The 18,317-nt window shown below is 39.0% G+C and overlaps 1 long non-coding RNA gene across 1 annotated transcript; it reads left to right on the top strand.

Moving 5' to 3' along the window:
- Positions 1-13,917: 13,917 nt before the first annotated feature.
- On the top strand, positions 13,918-17,678 carry LOC144989292 (uncharacterized). The gene is made up of 3 exons (XR_013653428.1): positions 13,918-15,261; positions 15,353-15,433; positions 15,639-17,678. It is a non-coding gene; the product is annotated as an uncharacterized LOC144989292 (long non-coding RNA).
- The last annotated feature ends 639 nt before the right edge of the window (positions 17,679-18,317 follow it).

Genomic DNA, 18,317 nt, shown 5'->3' with positions numbered 1-18,317 from the left:
TTGCAAACCCTCGCAGCCTGTAGGGTTGACATCAGAGGCATCTTTCAAACTAGGATGCTCAAAAAAATGTAAACAATATTTTTAGTTAACCAAACACGGCGCCTGTTTGGCCCCTTGAATACCAGCTTCAAAAAAACCAAAATCACAAAATCATGAAATGTTTAATCATAATAGAATAAACAAATAAAATAACAAGTTTTCCCTTTATTTCTGTCTTTCTTTTCTTAGCACAGATCATTTCTGTAAACAAACATTGCTCACTGGCCTTTGAGTTTGAAACCCAGTAAAAACATGCAAAACTTGCGTTGACCCGTGTTAACACACACGTGAGTATGACTAATAATGCCCCCCCCCCCCAACCCCAGTGTTTGAATGCGGGCGATGTTAAACTCTGGTGTTTTGTCGGCGTGTAAGCCAGATCGACAAGCCTCATTTATCAAGAGTGCTGGCACTCGGCAGCAAACGTGAGCGTGCGTGTTCATTTGTGAGATTTTCCCTTTAAAAGCACACAGATGATAATATACTGTGAGAGTCGCATTCAAAAAAAGGGAGCAGGCAGACTCGTCATAGTAGCCTCTGTTTTAATAGTTTGCAACAGTAACCACCAAACCTTAAATGATAAGAAAATGAATAGACTGAAGGATCATGAGAAGATCCGTCATCTTAGTTGGATCGGTACTTACCATTGTATTATATGTATTACTGGATCGGTCGCCACATAACATACGGCTTGACACACATGTGTGTCAAGAGGAACAAAAGAGGACACGATGTTTTGCAATCAACTGCAAAGATTTTGACAACAAAGCAATCCGATTGAGAGCAATGACCTTTCACAGATTAGTGATCTCATTTTTAATAGAGTGAAATCAGGCTGGGAAGCATGAAGTGGGTGTTAAAGTGAGTGACAGCAAGTCACTCTAAATATGCGCGACCAGCACAGGAAACTGTTGGACATTCACGATGGCCACACGTAAAACGTGCAGCCAAAATGCACGATGCTGCATTGCCCGCATGTATTTTAAGTGCACCCAAGGCTAAATTGATGTTAGTCGCACGTATTTAAATTTCAAGTTCCATTAGGGCTTTGGAGGAAGTTGAAAGTCCCTGTTGCCAAGCGACAGCCCCAAAACATAACTGCTCTAGAGGAGATCTGCATGGAGGAATGGGTCAAATTACCAGCAACAGTTTGTGAAAAACCTTGTTTGACTGCCGTCATTGCCAACAAAGGGTATATAACAAAGTATTGAGTTGAACTTTTATATTGACCAAATACTTATTTTCGTACCTAACTTACAAATACATTCTTTAAAAATCAGACAATGTGATTTTCTGGATTTTTTTTCTCATTTTGTCTCTCATAGTTGGGATATACTGTACCTATGAGGAAAATTACAGGCCTTTCTCATCTTGCACTATATATATATATATATATATATATATATATATATATATATATATATATGTTCATAGTCTCCCTCCTTTTCTATATATTTCCATATATATCTGGCATACAGACCGTGAAAGCGGGGCCTCATGATCTTTGTGACTGGCTTGTGGCGGCCAAGTGTTCATAGCGACGCCGCTTTTTGATCATTCAATGTCGGCTCTACCCATCATTGTGAAGCAGAATTCACCAAGCGTTGGATTGTTCACCCATCAATAGGGAACGTGAGCTAGGTTTAGGCCGTCGTCGTTTTACTGTTTTACCCTACTGATGATGTGTTGTTGCAATGGTAATTCATATGCCTATATGCCAGATTCTGCTAGCATATAGGTAAAATACAAAATCACTGATATTTAATAGCTGTTAATTTGACAGTAATGATACCTGTAACACTAGAAATTGCAGTTCTTCCACTATTCACAAATTTATCTTTAGAGATTGTAAATATTTAAAAATTTGACAAGTTTAATAAATGTTATATTTTGTGAAAATTGGTTAAAAGAATGTTTTTTTTCATAGAGAGTAATAAAATATTCACAGACAACGAACTTAATTTTTGCCTGAATCAGATACAAAGCATTGAAACAAATTTTTCATCAGGTTTGTGTTTTTAATTCAGAGTCCAAACCTGTTTCAGAGAAGAGGGAAGGTTTTTTTCCCCCCAAATATTCCCCTTTTTTGTGTTATACATTTAGCGATCTTCTGTTTGACAAAATAAAACTAAAACGCATATGAGTTTTTTATGTTCAACACTTTTCTGATTTGTTTGTATATATATTTAATTATATGTTTTACTGTTTTATCTGCACGGTGACCTGTAGTTTTAAAATGTCTTAATCATTGTTTTAGACTGTAGGTGCCTCTATTAAAGACTATGAAAAGCCAAATGATGATAAAATTTCATTTTGTTGCATTTTTTTGTCTTTAATCAAGAAAAGAAAAACTGTAAATTTTGTAAACGTTTAGCATTCTGACCTAACTGGATTAAAAAAATAGTTATTTATGCTACTAAATTTAAAAACGTGAATATTTAAACGTGTTTCCTCTAGTTAAAATGACAGATATTCCACGATAAAAAAAAAACTAATCATAAAGTTTTATTTAAACATTAAAAAAGAAAGAAATCTACAAAAAGGCAAACAAAAATACAAATTAACCTAATTTACATGTACAGTTGTTATTGCTGAGAAATTAAAGTAATTAATCTAAATGACTGTTACCAGTATATATTTACACACATAGTCATTGAACACATCACATTTAGACACCACATTAAAAGCAGAGGAAGGAAAAGTTAAATATCTGCAGACTTTAAAGGCACCTTCATGCTTCATAGTGATGCATTGATCCCAAGTGATTTGTGTTGCACATTTCCAGCAGCCATCAATATACTGAAGCCAGTCCAGTATACTTATCCCCATGCACAAAGTCATCCCTCAGTGAAAGAAAAAAAATGAAGGTAAAAATCCTCCTTCCATCAACCCTTTCTGTGTTCGGGTCAAATTGACCCATTGTCGAGTTGTGGTGTAAGTAGCATTAGGGGGGAAAAAGTTGATCTAATTCTTAGACAAAACTATTTTACCACAGCAAGATTATATTTGACTTAAAAAATGTTGTTTGTGATGTCAGGGGTCAAATATGACCCAGAATAGAATACTAGCTGTTATAGGCATCATTTAAATTTGTGGGTTTTTTTGTGGGTCAGACATGGATCAAAGCATTTTCAGGCTAAATTAAATCATGGGTCAAATTGGCCCCGCTAACATTAAAGATTAGGACAGCTTTCTAATACATTACAAAGGTTAAACAATTTCTTCTAAAAGACCAATAGCAGTGGGGCCCGCGAAGTTTCATGCAATGTAGTAGAAGATGGCGATTCAAATTTGCTGGAGTGAACAAAAAATGGAACTCACAGTTGTAAGTTGTTGACCAGGAAAGTAGGACATATTCCTTGTGGGGGAATGAAGACAAGCTGAAGTTCCAGCTGCAGCTTCAGTGACAAATGTAGCAGGATTCCTGTTGGACAATGGCTGTAAATTTAGGTCGCACAGAAGCAAAATATGTCTAGACATATTTATTAGAAACCCAAAGCACCAACAAAAATCAGTTTTGCTTTGCACAACATTGAAAATAATCAGGCTAGAATTCCCAAAGAGTTTCCAAATTTGTCAAAATGTTAACAAGAAAAAAAAACCTAAGTTTTTAGGTATTAGTATAATGGATTTTACCTTCACGCTCCCCAAAGAAAAAGTGGAATTAAAGTTGTTGTGAAGTCGTCAATCGTTCTCTAACTGTTCTTAATTTAGCTCTTGATGAGAATTTGGAGACTCTCTAAATGGTTTTGGTTATCTAAAGTCTTTTTCAGACTACTGCTGAAGCACTTTGCTGCTTTCAGCAAATGACACTCGTCATGGAGTACTGTTTGACTGTCAACATAGATTTTTTTAGAATTGTGACTTGATACAAATTGCATTCACACTAGATCTGTGTTCATTGTCCATCCCAACTCTGCAGCACAGTTTCCTTTGTTGATGCTCACTGGAGCTCGGTACAGATTGGCTGGTGTGATCAGAGCCATGCCTTTATGACCTTGGGGAGCCATCCTTTATTTTTTGTGTCAGTACTTTTGAATATCAAAACAAATTCAATTTCTTATCAGTTTAAACCTTTTACACCCAAGTTTTAGTTGCAGTGTTGATGCTTTTATTTTTTAAATACCGTAAAGTTTTAACTGTTTAGGCAATTACAATAAATCCAGCAAATTCTGAAGTGGAGAAAAGTAGACTTGATCTGATATGCAACACTTCACATTAGAAAGTCTGATTGCTTAAGTGTCTAAGCAATCAACTTAAATCAAGTGAAAGAAAAGTGTTTTACTAAAGTGTTGCCCTAACAGGGCAAAGCCACTTTTCTATGCTTCTGAATATAAAGAAATTACATTCATTGCAAATATGGTCAAAGAGTTGAGTTAGTAAAGTTTATGTTATTTACTGTCACTGACGTCTGATATTAAAGGGTTAACAAACAGAAATAATGAAACTGGCATAAAAAAACTGTGACAAAAATGGTCTCTGTGGCTGTTGTGGCATCATAATAGTGTCATGTTTGCTGCACTGTAGGCCGCACTGAACTATAAGACGCACTAAGCAAAACAAGAAATCCTTAGTCCTTATGTCAGTCGGACTTAATTACCTGCGTTCAGAGTTATTCCAGAACTTCTTAGCCAAGTTAGTGTTTTCACAAAACTCGTAACATGTAAAATAATAAAATAAAAAAAATATTAAAATAAGAGACTGATGATGAAACAAATGTTACTGCGACAACTCAACCTTCTTAGTAGCAAGGTTAAAATTATGTCTGACACCACTACACGTTAGCCATGTTAGCATATTTTTGAGGTCTCTAACTCCCAATCTTGGTAATGACATGTAAAAAAAAACAGTGATACCACTAAAAAAGACGTTACTGGGACTACGCCAACTCTCAACCTTCTTAGTAACACATTAATCAAAAGTCTGACACAGCTACATGTTAGCCACGTTAGCATGTTTATTTAGTTATTGATTTATTTAATTATTCATTTATTTTTTAACTTTTTCTGTCCAAAAACTGAGCAAACAGATGAGAGCTGAAGGCCTTTTGTGTTTACTTTACCTTTTACTATTACAAAAAGAGGTTGTGTGTTTTCGGGTAACCAAGGTGTAAATTTGTATAAACCCCTTTTTGTTTTTTTTTATTGTTTTTATTTATTTGTTACATTTTATGTTTTAAGTATATATATATTCTTTTTATCACATTAGCATATTTATAATGTCTGTAACTCCCAATCTTGGTAATGACATGTAAAAAATACAGACTGATACATGGTAAAATAAAGCCTGACTCTGCTACATGTTAGCCAAATTAGCATATTTATAATGTTTGCAACTCCAAATCTCAAAAATGACAAGTAAAAAAAAACAAACACAGTCCGACACTGTTACACATTGGCTGCATTAGCGTATTCATGACATCTGTAACTCTCAACCTTGTTTTACAACACGTAAAACAACAGACTGATACCGCTAAAACAGATGTTACTGTGACTATGCTAACTCCCAATCTGTCTAGTAACACAAAAAGAAAATGCAGTCCAACATCACTATAGGTTAACTGCATTAGTGTATTCACAACAACACCTAACTTTGTTTGGAGCTCATGAAAAAACAGACTGACATTTGGACACAGTGTACCTCTAAAAAACGCTTCAACATCAGTCATCATAACCAGAATGAATCCTTTTGGGCTATGAGGCGCTCTGTCATTAAAAAAAAACAAAAACGAAGGCTCATTACAGTGTGGAAAACACGGTAAATGAAAATGTCTTTTTTTATACGTTTTACTTGGCAATTTCACATCAGTTGAAGGTATATATTCTATGGGGTGACTGGGATCAATAGTGCATTAGGCCCCATCACCAAAGTTTACCCTGGAGACAGACGGACAGAGATGGATGCAGAGCTGATAGTGCTTTTCTATAGACTCGTCCTCCATACTTGAACAGATCCTGAGGAGAGACAGAAGGAAGGAAGCTATCAGGGAGAAAGACAGGTGGGGAAAGAAAAAGTGAAAGATTTATTGATCAAAAAGTACTAAAGAGTAAAACGACAATAAAAGAAAAGGAAAAAAAAACAAAGGTTTGGACACATAATGAGAAGATGGATAAGGGAAATAGACAAATGGGAGGATAAAAGCAAATGGTTCAATCACTGATTGAAGACCTGAAAAGAGGGTTACATGGAGGTGGGATCACTAAAGACTGCTGAGCTCTCCGGAAACAGGAGACGAATGAAATGTCTAATGAAGCAAGGGGGAAGCATATTGTCTCATCGGAACTCCTGATGGAAAATGTATTCTTCACAGCTCAAAGAAATTATTTAATAGACACGCGGAACATCTGTCAGCTCCGCAAACCTGCCAGCCGCACACATGCAGCACTCGGGCAGTTCACTCCAAGGTGGTGCGTGAACTTAATAGAGCAGCAGTGATGGAAATTAGAGCGCTGGACCAATCTTCAGAAGGCAGAGCAGAGGCCAGCTGTTTGGCTGGCAAATTATTTAGGTTAAGATGCTTAGGCCCATTTTCCCTACTAAGCCATCCTCAGTAAGGAGAGTTAGTATTTTCCCTTCACTCGCAACAAACTTTTGATTAAAGTTAAGGCCTTGGATTATCTTAGAAGATAACAGTATTTAACCACTTATATTGTGTTCGGGTCAAAGTTTTGACCCGAACACAATAAAAGCGTCAATTGTATGCCTTTTTACCATTCAACTCTGATATTATGACGTTTCAAGAAAGGTAATTGAATAAAAATAAATGTAGAACTTTAGAAAAGTTGCTGCTTTTGTTGCAAAATTTTATGGGTTTTGGCTTTATCTTGATTTTGAGGATAAAAAAACAATTTCCTGTATATTAACAATTTACACAGTTGAAATGGAAAAATATTTTACTTTTTTTGTTTTTTAGTATTACAAGTAAAGTTGATTTTGAATTAATGAATGTTTATTCTGTTGAAAACATCTGTAAGATGGGAAATCTTTAACCTGGTACCTAGGGAGTTCAAGTGGACCCTGTTTTCCACCCTCATTGTCAATGCAGCTGTGTAATCCTTGTGCGGCACTTTACCATTGGGAGTTAGGTCATCTAGACCCACTAGACAGTGCGCTGAACCTTTTTTCTTCAATGATTTGTGATCTTCACTGGTGTCCATGGATTACATGAAATCTTTCCACCTTTATCCACCTTTTTCATGGTAGGGAGAACACATCAATGTAAAGGTGGGGTCATCTAAGATAGCACAAGGGTTAAATTAGTGGAGTTAAGGTACTTGGTGCCAGTCAGGTCATCAATTTTCCAAACCCTATGGGTGTTCGCCATGGGTAAAGGATGCCATCAAGCTAACCAAGGCGTTCTCGAGTCTGGCTGGTTAACTGTCAAGTGTTGGGAGTCCAAGTAGCTTGTAGGAGGAATTTGGGTAGGTCCTGGAGACAGTGTGTTAAACCTCAAAGGAATTCTGGCAAACCACTGGACACCTAAGGAGGGGGAAGCGGTTGTCCGCCAACACTGACTACAAAACTAGTGATGAGCTGTTGACCTCCACTGAGGATATAGCAGAGAAGTGGAAGGCATACTTTGAGGATCTCCTGAATTTCACCAAAATGCCCTTTATTGAGGAAGTGGGGTTGAGAATACAGTAGTGGGCCAGTCCATCAACCAAGATGAAGTCACAGAGGTGGGCAAAAAGCTTATCTGTGACAGGGTACCAGGGGTGGATGAGGTCTGTGCCTCAATTTTTTGGATTTTGTGAAGCTGGTCTGGACCACATGCCTATGCAACATCGCATAGTCATAGGCCATGTTATATATCGCACAGTGGTCAGGGACCACCGTGCGATATATAAAATGTAAAATAAGAGTATTTGGTTTACAGCAGGGGTCGGGAACCTATGGCTCGCGAGCCATATATGGCTCTTTTGATGGTCACATGTGGCTCGCAGACAAATCTTTAATTATAGTTTTTTTTTTTCATTAGACCAGTCCTTCTCGGGCGCGATGCGATGTCAGAGGCGCGCAGTAGTAGCAGTGCTTAGAGAGAGAAATCTGCGCCAGCGCTATCAGTTACTATTATCTATTATTTCACAGAGTTTGTACCAGCTGGAAACCTGTGAATTGACGTGCCTAAAACTGCGCGCTCCCGTCTCTGAGAAAGAGCGCGCAGATGCGGGGACGGGATGTTAGAGGGAGAAAGCAGAGGGTGGGGGTGGGGGTGGGGTGTTCTGGGGACAGGCAGCAGGTGAATCGCGCAGGGATTGTAAAAACGTAAAACCCGCTTCCCGTCACTCACTGCAGCGTGTGAGTGTGTGTTTGGCTCCCCGTCTGCATGTGAGCAGTCTTTGTCACATCTACAGAACATTCAGACCTAAGATCACGTTTAAAGTCTCAACGCCTGAACGAAGCAGAAACTCACCACGTATCAACCAGACTAGACCATCAGCAAAACTACCACGAGAAATACTCATCATTTATTAGCAACAGAATAACAATGTTATTAAAAAGAATCCACAGACTTATTGTACTTTAAAAATGTTGAAATTAAATCAAATGCACACATTCATTTGTATATTTAGTTTTAAACAAATTGTCGCGGACTGAGTTGGATGGCTGTTGGGTCGCGTTAAAAGTTCTGGAGTTCATTGAACGCGTCAAGCAGAGATCTGATTGGCCCTCAGTTCTGTCGCTCAGCCTGTTGTTAGGTAGTTTGGACCAATGGAGTTCAGCTATGGGCCGAATAAGAGAAATGGGAGGGCTGCAGCGGGAGCAGGGGAATATAAAGTTGGGAGAAGCGCTCTCGTGTCGGCGGGAGAGATTCAGGAGTTGCTGAATTAATTGAAGGGCGTTTGTTGCGGTCTGCAGTAATCGGAATAAAGAACTTTAAAAGAGGTTAAGTCTCCGTGCCTCAGTGTGGGGAAGGGACACTACATTATTGTATGGCTCTTTCGAAATTACATTTCAAAATATGTGGCATTTATGGCTCTCTTGGCCAAAAAGGTTCCCGACCCCTGGTTTACAGGCACAAACCCCTTTTAGGCACACATTCTCACACCGCAAGGCACAAACCTGTAACTACAAGAAGCAATGTTGGGTTTTGTGTCTCGCCTAAGGACACTTCCACTCTACCTCTGCAGCACAGCCACCAACCACAGCAGAATCACAATACTAGTGTCCAAATTCCTTCATATTATGACCTTTGGTGTATCAAATCCGAAACTGTCTTTCCATTGAGTTGCTTCAACACAGCAGTTGTCCGTGTTTGCTTTAGTCATGTCTAGTAATTTATTAGCAATGAAGCGTAATGAAATACAAAAGATAACAAATTTTAGAAGGTTTTTTAGTCTGTAGATGAGTAATAATAAGGTCAAGTAAACTGGATGATGGTAAGCATCATCTGTAATGATGTAATGTTTTTTATCGAGGAGGCTTCGAAAAATGTGTCAAGTATGGGGAAGGGGCATTTCCGTGATGCCAGTATCAAGGCATGCTTTATTTTGGGGAGGAGCTAAAAGTAATGATGTCTGAAGCATTGCTGCCCAGTTGTACCACATGACTGATTCATGAATCGCTCGGGAATCTCTGGAATTTTGCCGCAGAGATTTTGCCTCAGGCTCCTCTCAAAACGTGGGCGTTTGATAAAGACTTATGGTGAGTGAGTTTAGAGATTTAGAAGGAATTTGCTCTCTACCTTTCGGGACATACTGTCAGCTTTTATTGATTCGCACAGATAGTTTGGCAGAGATTTTTAAGCCAGACGCCCTTCTTGACAAAACCCAGGCTGTGCCGATCCCCAGCCAGGGCTTTGTCACAGGGGGAACCCTTGTGGTGCATAATTAGGCAGTTGCTCCTTGAGCCCCCAATGAGGCAAACCCTGGTTTCTTGCGCGCCATACAGCCAACAATAATCACTTGGCCGTACCCTAATCACCCTCACCTTACTGTAAATGAATCATACTTAGAGTATAGTAAGCTGTACATATGACTTTTTAGTATTTATACAGTATAGTACAATACATCTTTTGCATACTTCTATATTTTTTGTCTGTTTTTTTTCCGAAATTCATACCAAATTATATTTTTGAATCCAGAGTAGTAGTGATCTGACTCAAGAAGCTTTTTGCTGGAATGAACCAGTTGGATCAAAGGCTTTAATGCTTCATGAAGCTTCATCTACCCATCATGAAAGGCTTCAAATTGTTAAGAACAATGTTTTAAAAAATAGACATTGAAACAGCAAATGTAACTCCCCAGCCTACATTTTTTCATATGCACATCTCTAATTTTTTATCCAAAATATTCGGGTCCATGTGGCTCATTCTATACGATTCAAAGTGTGTCAGTCAATGACTCACTCATTAACTTTGACTCTGGTCTGGCCAAAAATCATTTTTTCTGTTTTCTTACCTTACATGTTTCTTGTCCTCTCACCAACAACAAATGAATGCCCCATTCCTTTTTTTCCTCTTTATTTTGTATAAATCCCTCAAAACAAAATATAATGACTTTATTTTGACAGAAATTTCAAAATTGTGTGCCTACAAGATGAAAACCTATACTATATTCATCACCACCCTGAAAGGGAAACATTATCAGCATTATGTCTACCTAACTGTTTCACAAGACCCAGGATGCAGATCGCACATCATTATTTTATACGGCTGCTAATATCCTCTGATGCTGATCGATTTAAAAAGACGGCCACCGCCCTACACTTGTGATTGCACAGATTGCACGTTATCAAACAGTCCAGGTTTATTGGTTGGATACTAAAGTATATTATGGGTAGATATTGGCCCACGAGGGCCGTATATCGCATCTCTAGAACATTGCTGAGGCACTGATTGTCTGTGCGTTGCAAATTTTTTATTTTTTATATTGGAATGGAAATAACATATCCCCTCTGAAACCCTAAAGAGAGATGGAAAGCAGATGTAGAAGCGTGATTTGGTAAATGTTTTTCATTTTTGCTGAATCTGCAAAAAGTATTCTTTAATGAAAGAAGGATTTAATTTGCCAGGATTCTGCTGAAAAAACTGAGTCTGTGTTTTAAACAGTGTAACGTGGTTCTAAGTGTAATTCACACTGATGGGAGTAAAGAGTAGGGCCTGATTGCTTAAGTTTTCAATGAGCAAAGAGAACTACTTGACACGGGGGTGGCAGGAAAAACCATTCCTCCGGGAGCCAGGGGGAGGGGGACAGATTGGGATGGAGATGCAACAAAAGTCAATGTGAACTAATTGACAGCTGTGAGACAGACTCCCCAAGCAACACAAAGGAATTGCACCACAGACGGACAAGTGTAAATTCAGGGATATCCCTTGTGCTATTTTATGGGGTCAAAATGACCCCACCCTTACATTTACGTGTTATCCCTACCATGATAAAGGTGGAGAGGATTTTATGTAATACGTGGACACCAGTGAAGATCACAAATCATTGAAGAAAAAAGGTTCAGCGCACTTTTTGGGGTCCAGATGACCCCACTCCCAATGTTAAAGTGCCTTGAATAGCATAAGGGTTAGAGTTACATATAACCTTTTGCTGCAAATTATCCAGACATGAGACATGACCACTGACTGAATATAAGAACTGGACCATGTGACCCCTCCCCCCATTGACTGCATAAGTGAGTGTGACGTCACCCATCTGGCTCTAAGCAAATGAAGTCACTTCAATTGCCACTTTTTAAGATGTCACCATCTTGAAGCCAGACGACATCAGTAAGCAGTGATTCGTGGAGCTAAGTCAACATTTCTATGGCAACCACTCGCCAATCAGGTGAGTTTGTTTGAAGTCTACAACCCTCTCATTTGAAAGTGGGCTCAGGAGAATCCATCAAACGTTTCGGCCTACATTGAGGCACCTGGTCGGATAGTTTAAAACTTGAGTAGTTTGCACTACAGAAGAAATATTGTTAAAAAAGCGGTTGCCATAGTAATGTTGAACAATACCAACTCTGCCTATCCACTGTTTCATGAGGACATTTGGCTCCAACATGGCCGCTTCCGTATGGCGAAAAAATAGATTGACAAAAAATGAATGGACTTCATTTTGTTGGAGCAGGAAGTACACTAGTTTTCGTTGGATGACATTACACTCACTTATACAGTCAATGGGGGGAGGGGTCACATGGTCTTTTATCGTTATTGGAAGCAGTAAGACTGTAGGGCAATAGCAGTTTTAAAAATCTGTTATCCTCACAAGTTGTCACTTCTGTAAACAAATACATTTCTTTAATTTTTTTTCTGTAGGGGCTGTTAGACTTTCAGGATAACAGAGGAGAATCAGTTTTGTTTGAAGCTCTGGAACGAGTCATAATGCCATCTTTAAGTCTGTTTTCAAATTTTCCCTGCCACACCTGTGTCTCTGTGGACCAAGCCTTAGACAGTAAGCCAATTAAAAACAGCCAGGATGAAGTCAGAGGTCTAGTTATTCTGGCATCCATTGAGTTTCAAGATACCAAGACTTGGTCAAGTGACCAAGAATTGTTGGGGCATTTGAAGCTGTAGTGGTGTCCAAAAGTTTTTTTTTTTAAGGTGGAGCTGTAGCGTCTTAGGGCTGGCTAAACCTCCGCCGATAGGGTCATCCGTGTCTCGCTTGTGGCGTGGAGGAGAAATGCATTTCGTCACATGGTAGTGCTCTGAAGCACATACATTTAAATGTATGTATTACGTTTTTGTTATCTCTCCGCTTGGATGGATAAATGTAGGGATTAAACTTATGTTAACTGTAATGGAAAGTATAACATTTTTGTTAATAGGAAAAAAGAACTTGTTTGAAGGTGTTTGGAGACCCCTTATTGCATTTGTTGAGGGCTTGGATCTGTCTGACAGTGATGATGTTTGAAACTTCACTATATGCTATATTTTTACTCATTTTTCAACAAAAAAAGTCTCTGCAAGAAGTATATCAAGTTTTTTTGTTCAAGTGTTCAAACTCATATTGAGTATGTTAGAAGACAAAGAGCTTACGGTGTCTAAGAAAGTATATATAAATTTTATATATATATTTAAATTCTTGCTTGTTTATGAGTGTGTGTATATTTTTTTAATTCTTGCGTGTTTGTGAGTGTGTGTGTTGTAATGCAAAAAAAAAGAATACAATAAACATATTGTTGGAAAAAGAATTGTAGAGATAGATGGAAGCCTAAAGCAATTTGTATTCAGCCATAATCTTTTTGGTTACTGGTGAGAGAGGAAAATGGAATCTGTTAACATATACATGAGCGTTTAAATACATGGTAAAAGGTGGTACATTTAAGTCTTTCTCAATGTATTAATTGCAAATTTAAGTGAAATGTCTGTAGGTTTCCATGAAAAAAAAACGTCAAAAAAGACACAGGAATCTGCTCAATTTAAACCCCTAATTTACGTTATTGGCAAAATAGAAGCAAAGATGTTTGACACACTAGAAAGCCTTTAGATGATTGAAGCCACAGGAGCATAACAAAAGGATGTTCATTTGGTTGCTCATGCAGAACCTATTAGGACGTCATGCAACATAAGAGGTTTCCATGGGTTAAATGGTGGTGAAAAAAGTCATTTCACAGTTTTTGGACTTAATGAGTTAATGATCACTGCTTCCTGGTTCGACACACACTTTCGTCGTGCGTAAGCCCAACTAAACAACCTTCAAGACTGATGTTTTTCGACTCTAATAAAAGCAGCAAATGAAAACCAACAGATATGTTATCTAAAAATCATTCAATCCAACAAAAGGATGTCTAAAACGATTGAAATAATTTGATGCTAAATAACGTTCTGACAGTAAAAATGTGTCAGAATTTCCCCATTTCAGGTTTATTTAAATCTACAGTCATCTGGCTGACATTTTTAGCTCATCCTCTTGCTATTTGTAATTTATCAGCTGAATCAATTACTCAGTTTCTCGGTTAGGGTAGCAGATCTGGCTAATGACTGCTTTCCCGTTGATTCCTTAATGAATTCTGTTTATTAGCGTCTACACAGAAGCTTCATGCTGTCACAAAGCGCTGGATAAAGCCATTTAACGAAGCAGTTGCAACAATTAGTTCAACGTTGGCCTCAGTAGAGGCTTCGCTTACTATCATCAAATTGGTGTAATTAATTGTTCTTTTTCTTTTTTTGTTTGTTCCTCTTTTGGATTTTATTTGTTTGCATACTGTAGCAATAAAACACTTCTACTGCGGGACAAATCTTCCACCTTACACCCATTTATTTGCTGTTTTCTGTCTTTCTTAATCAGTTTTCCCTCTTTTAAAAAAAGTAGTCTTATTACAGTAGACGGCTGGGTAGCTCGGTTGGTAAGGTGGGAAGCTACCATGCAGGAAACCAGGGTTCGATTCCCGGAGGGGAATGAGCAATGGTACTGGGGGCAATTACCATATCAATGGCGAGCAGTTAACATCACCCAGTGAGGGTCCTTAAGCAAGACCCTTAACGCTACTGCCTCCCGAGCGCGGTTTCGGCTGCAGCTCACCGCTCCCCAAGGGGATGGGTCAAATGCGGAGAAAGAATTTCCCTTCGTGGGATAAAATACAGTGTAAAATACAGTGTATAAAGTAGGACATTAGATTGAGTCATAATAATATTTCTGGCATCTGTACTCTCATTAGCTCCGTTTACATGGACAAAAGTAATCGGAATGAATGCCGTATTTAAGAAAAATGCGTCATGTAAACACGCCGTTCGGAATAGTCTGCCCCGATCAGACTCATTCAGATCAAAATTTATTTCTGATTGAGATAGGTTGGTTATGCCGATTGTTGATCCGACTGTATGTAAACGTTACTTCCGATTGTGTGTTACTACTGTGCACGTGTTTACGTCACGCGCAAACGTACGCCACATAGCCGTTACGGGAGCTGGATGAAAATAAAGCGGGGCAGAATTTTTTAAAGATCAAAAAATTGTAGAGAGGCTTGACGGTAGGAAGTCCAGGAACACTGAATAATTCATTCAGGTTCACGGGCGCTTAAAGGAAGTTGGAATCGATCGATCAATTGAGCCAATTAAAAGCTGTCAGAAAAGTTTAAAGACCGGTTACGACAAAGCTAAAACCCATAACAGCAGAAGCGGGGTTGACCCTTCAAGTTTTCCATATTATCGGGTAATGGACGAATTCATGGGCGAAAGACCATCGTTAAACGTCCGTACAAATGGCGTGGACGTTGGATTCGAGGAGGAAGAGGCCAGATGCAGCACATTGGTGAGCCAGAGCTTTGATGCTAATGAAAGTAGCATTAGTGGTAAGTGTGTAAACTAGAAAACATACTGCATAATATTTACTAGTATCTTCCCTTAAAAGACCATATTAAATAACAGATTTATTTTTGTCAGTCAGAGGAATACAGTTACGATGGAGCAGAGAGCAACTGGCCACAAATGATGGGAATAGATCTGGAGAAGCAACTAAAAGGAGTGAGTGTTATCTAAAGAAACTGAAATAGGCCTAAATATTACTATATTTTGGTAGAAGGTCACAAGGAATGTAATTATAAGTGCCACTTTTGATTCACGAAATTGCTTAATAACTAATGTTTTTTTCTAAATTTGATTTAGAGGTAGAATTTCACTAGCCATTTTTAGTTTACAACCTCATTTTTTTGTTTTTTGATATTTTTAGGGAAGAGGCACAGCTCATCTGAATATGCCAAAGCTATGAGCACTTAGTTGACTGAGCAGCAAGCATTCCTTGAAAGAATTCAAGAGGCCCAAAACCGGTGGGTTGAGGAACAGCAGGGACGAAGACTGCAGAGGGACCAGCGTCTCCTCACACAGTTTATTGAAGAGAGCTCCTGGTCAAATGAGCGACTCGTCACCCAACTTTTAGATGGTCTAAGAACCATCATCCGTCCACCTCGTCCTCCACCTCCAGCACTTCTTCCTCCTCCAGTAGCTCCATACTCTTCTCAGCACACCTTCCACAACTACAACGGGTCGGCTAACTATAGCCAAAACACATCACACTACAGCGACAATTCCGACTGCACTTGACACGATCTGAGCTAAATATGGGTTCAGATGTTATAATGACCTCTGTTTTTTTCTGGGTTCAGGAGGAGGTAATTAATTGTCATCCAGGTCTTGATGTCTCTGATGCAGGCATTCAGTTTCTCTATATTGTCATTCTGGTCAGGTTTCATAGATAAATACAACTGCATATCGTCGGCATAACAATGAAAATTAATGCTGTGTTTTTCCTGAGTGCTTCCAGATTCCAGTTGGCTCATCCGTGCTCGGATAAACAATTGGCCAGTGTACCTCGTCTCTGGCTCGCCTCTACTAGTGGTCCTATACCTGGCTGTGGATCCTGCCTATGGCTTGACTCACGCCCCCAGCCGTCCCCCCCAACTCCGGCTGGATGAAGCTCGTCTGCTGGACTTTAGTTGTAGAGTTAGATAAGTTAATTCTTCTCTATGAGTTCTGGTAAATCGCCTGTCCATCCTGGGGGAGGATCCCTCCTTCATGTGGGCACCCCTGAGATTTCTTTGTTTTTTCCCCGAATCCGTTTTTTATGGATTTAACAATCCAAAAGTCATCTCCACTCCCACCCTGACTGAGCTTAGGTAGGTGTTAAAAGGCTCCTGCTCAGGACTCAGGCGTGGAGGGTTTGAGTATCCCTTGATCAGCCAGTCAAGAAGTGAGTAGGTCTCCAACCATTAGGAGATTGGTGTCTTTACCCCCAATGGTCTTGATGCCCTGTTACAGAAAAGGGAAATTACCGGTTATTGGTTGACATGTTTTTGCAAGCATACATTTGTGACGGTCACATTCTGTCTATGGAAAAACATAATTAAAAAAAAGAAACATTAGCTCTAATGTTTCTTCTGTTAAAGGATGTTTTGTTTTTGTTTTGTTGCTGTGTGAACTAAGTTATGTAATTTAATTTACTTACGACACTTGTGTTTTAACTTTGTGATATCGACTACCCCCCACTCTAACCCCCTTATCCACCATCCCTTACATCCCAATCTGTTTCTTTCTCTCCTCTTTTGTTTCTTTTTTTCCATTTGGTCCAAAAAAAGAATGCATACAAATCTAATTTTCATAAATTAACCTTAGCCTCAAATACAAAAGGGGTTTATACAAATATACTCTCAGTCTGTCTGTAGATCCATAAACCCCAATTGTAACAATAAAATCTATCCAATACAAGAGGCTCTCAGCTCTGATCTGCTTGCTCAGCTGTTGGACAGGACAAGTTTTAAAAAAAAGAGGAGGGAAGAAGGAAGGTGAAAGACGCGCTGACAGCTGCGCCGTGCTCTTCTTCCAAGACCAAAGACTCCAAATATTCAATGTTCCTTGCCTGCTGGATTCATCGCACCAAACATGCTGTGGAGTCCAGATGAGTGACAGGGGAACAGAAACCGGAGATTTTTCGAAAGACCGAGTGGAGTGACGTGCGCGATCCCGGGAGTGGGCGCATTCCAAAGAAACCGATCAAAAAGACCAGCTGGTGAGATCGAAACGTTATTTTTTCTTCTTGGGTACCCAAACACATATTTTTTTTACTGGTATACCAGTTTATTTTTTGGGGGCGTCTTTTATTTGGATTACTGGACTGAGGCCGAAATGGACATGTTTGCGATGCATGTTCACGTGGACATTTCATTGACACTTGCATGAACATGCAACTGTGAAAAGAGAGAGAGAAAAAAGAAGCTTGGGATTTATGAAAATTAAATTTATATTTTGAAAAAATCGACAGGTGTATTTCTGTTTTGAATTATTATTTGATTTTGTTTAAACAATATTTGAAGAACCCAAACGAATTTTTGATAACATACATTATTGAAATTAAGTAGTGTTTGTTACACATTTTAGGCTGCTCCATTCAACAAAAAGAAAAAAAACAAATGTTTTGAAGGGCATTTGCGTCATGTGCGCTTGCCTGGCATTTTACAGCTGATGTTCCAAAAACTGCATGGCAGGGATAATGGAAATAGGTGAAACCAATGTAACATAGCTTTATTATGCATGGGCTGTTCTTAGATAAAAAAATAATTTTTTTACCAGAATTGGTCGTCAACAGGAGCCTGGAGTGTGTAGGATGGCCATCCTTTCTGATTCACAAAGTCCTTGTACCCGTCTGACGGAGGTAGGATTGGAATGTGCGTTCCATCGATGAAACCCATCACTTGTGGAAAGGTATGTGACACTTCAAAACGTCTGGAAATCTCTTCTGCCTCTGCCTCCGTTGGTGTACGGATCAGCTGTTTAATTGGCCCATGTACCGTTCCTTTGCAAAACATGTAAACAAATGTCTTGACGCTACTTCCGCTTATTCCGAATTGGTTTGCCA

The sequence above is a fragment of the Oryzias latipes genome, chromosome 23, assembly GCF_053564925.1.
Source record: "Oryzias latipes strain Hd-rR chromosome 23, Olatipes_Hd-rR_3.1".
In the NCBI taxonomy this organism is placed as follows: Eukaryota; Metazoa; Chordata; class Actinopteri; order Beloniformes; family Adrianichthyidae; genus Oryzias; species Oryzias latipes.
The sequence above is the reverse complement of the archived record's forward strand: the minus strand, read 5'-3'. Positions and strand labels throughout refer to the sequence as shown.